Source organism: Carlito syrichta, unplaced genomic scaffold (genome assembly GCF_000164805.1).
Source record: "Carlito syrichta isolate Samal-C Ts95f unplaced genomic scaffold, Tarsius_syrichta-2.0.1 Scaffold315645, whole genome shotgun sequence".
NCBI classification, from domain to species: domain Eukaryota; kingdom Metazoa; phylum Chordata; class Mammalia; order Primates; family Tarsiidae; genus Carlito; species Carlito syrichta.
The window spans coordinates 161,394-164,368 of record NW_007259741.1 but is presented as its reverse complement, the minus strand read 5'-3'; positions in this window follow the sequence as shown (position 1 = coordinate 164,368).

Below are 2,975 nucleotides of genomic sequence, written 5' to 3'. Positions count from 1 at the left end.
CAAAAACCACATGATTATATCATTAGATGCAGAAAAAACTTTTGATAAAATCCAACACTCCTTCTTGATAAAAACCCTCAAACATTTAGGCATAGATGGAACATACCTCAAAACAGTAAGAGCCATCTACAAGAAACCCACAGTCAGCATACTATTAAACAGAAAGAAATTGGAACCATTTTCCTTGAAAACTGGAACAAGACAAGGATGCCCACTCTCATTCCTCCTGCATAGTTTTGGAAGTCCTAGCTAGTGCAATCAGAGAAGAGAAGGCAATCAGGGGTTTTCAAATAGGAAAAGAGGAAGTCAAGTTATCTCTCTGCAGATGACTTGATTCTATACCTTGAAAACCCAAGAGAATCTGTCAAAATCCTCCTTGCACTGATAAAGGACTTTGACAAAGTCTCAGAGTATAAAATAAATATGCAAAAGACAATCGCATTTCAATACACCAATCACATTTCTATACACCAATCACATTTCTAAACAAACAGAAACCCAAATAAAAGCACAATTCCATTCACAATAGCCACATGCACAAAAAAAAAGAAATGCCTTGACATCTTCCTAACCAGAGATGTGAAAGACCTTTACAATGAAAACTACAAAACACTGCTCAAAGAAATCAAAGATGACACAAACAAGTGGAAAAATATTTCATTCTCATGAATTGGGAGAATCAACATTGTTAAGATGTCCATTCTGCCTAAGGCAATCTACAGATTTAATGTAATATCTATCAAATTACCAGCAACATTCTTCTCAGACCTAGAAACAACAATTCAGGAATTCATATGGAAACATAAATGATCAAGAATAGCCAAAACATTTCTCAGCAAAAAAAAAAAAAAAAAAGCAGGAGGTATCACACTCCCAGACTTTAAACTCTATTATAATGCTACAATAATCAAAACAGCCTGGTATTGGTAGAAGAACAGGCATATATACCAATGGAATAGAACTGAGATTACAGGAGCAAAACCTCAATTTCTCAACCAATTCATCTTCAACAAAGCCTCCACCACCAACCACTGGGGTGACGAGAGCCTATTCAGTAAATGGTGCTGGGAAAACTGGCTGACCAAATGCAGAAGATTGAAACAGGACCCCTACCTATCCCCATACACAAAAATTAACTCTAAATGGATCAGAGACCTATACATAAAACCTCAAACCATAAGAACCTTAGAAAATGCAGCAGACACTCTTACAGAAGTTGAAACTGGCAACCAATTCCTGATCAAAACCCAAAGTTCCCAAGCCATAAGAGATAAGATAGACAGGTGGGACCTCATCAAACTGACAAGCTTCTGCAAAGTCAAATAAACCATCAAGAGTGCAGGGAGACAGCCCACAGACTGGGAAAAAATATTTGCCAACTCTATATCTGACAAAGGCCTAACATCTAGGATCTACAAGGACCTCAAATGTGCTGAAAAGAAAAAAACTAACAGCCCAATAACAAAGTGGACAAAAGAAATGAATAGACAGTTCTTAAAAGAAGACATACGAGCAGCCAACAGATACATAAAAAAATGTTCAGCCTCACTAGTCATCAAGGAGATGCAAATTAAAACTACACTGAGATACCACCTAACTCCAGTCAGAATGACCTACATCAATAACTCAAAAAATAACAGATGCATGAGAGGATGTGACAAAAACAGAACACATCTACACTGTTAGTGGGAGTGTAAACTAGTACAGCCTTTGTGGAAAAACAGTGTCGTGATTCCTAAAAGTTCTAGAAATCAACCTTCCATATGACCCCATAATCCCCCTACTGGGAATATACCTGGAAGAACTCAAATCACTCTACAAAAAAGATACCTGCACATGTATGTTTATCACAGTATTGTTCACAATAGCAAATACATGGAACCAACCATGCTGCCCATCAAAAAGAGGATTGGATTTTTAAAATGTAGTACATATATACAATGGAATATTATGCAGCCATAAAGAAGAACAAAATCATGAACTTTGTGGCAACCCGGATGGAATTAGAGTCTATATTACTGAGAGCTCTTATGAGTATCACATGTTCTCACTCATAAGTGGACCTTGAATAACTATCGTAATACTATAGGAAAAAGACTGACAACAGGAAACTGTGCGGGGAGGGGGGGAGGTGGGATTGACAGTAGTCGAAATCTGCCTGGGGAAGGGGGGAGCACCTCATCAACAAGGGTACCTACACAATGAATATTTGTATACCTAACCCTGAATTGTATCCCACAATTTTAAAATAAAATAATTTTTTTTTAAATGAGTAATTATAGCTGGCCACAGTAGCTCACGCCTGCATTCCCAGCGCAGGTGAGAGGATTGCCTGAGCCCAGGGGTTGAGACCATCCTGGACAACTTGAAAAGACCTTGTTTCTACAATAAATCAAAAAATTAACCGGATGTGGTGGCATGCGCCTGTAGTTCCAGCTACTTGGAAGACTGAGGCAGAAGGATCACCTAAAGCCCAGCAGGTAGAGGCTGTAGTGGTTGTGATCATGTCACTGCACTCTAGCCTGGGCAACAGAGACTCCAACTCGAAAAAAAAAAAAAGAGTAATTATTTTTTAAAAATTACACACATTAATGATATGATTTTCATTTAGAAAGTATAATAGTTATATGATCAGATTTTAACTTAACGTATGATTGTGTTTTGCATCCAACATTGATTTCTCCCGTTTCTGATAAGAGTTCTCTTATTTTTGTTTGAAGTATTACTTCTTCACTCTCAGTCTCAAAGACCAGCATGGTTTCTAGGCCTGACCAAACACATCAACACATTCCCTAGCTGTAGTGATTGACTTAAGAATTAGTACATACTCGTAGCCAGGATAATTAAGGGTAATTTTAGGATTTGTTTTCTTTGGCAAGCAAGCGAGGTATTTTCTTTTCTGCTAAAATAACTGGAAAAGCCGGGCTCGGTGGCTCAGCCTGTAATCCCGCGCCTTTGGGATGCTGAGGTGAGTG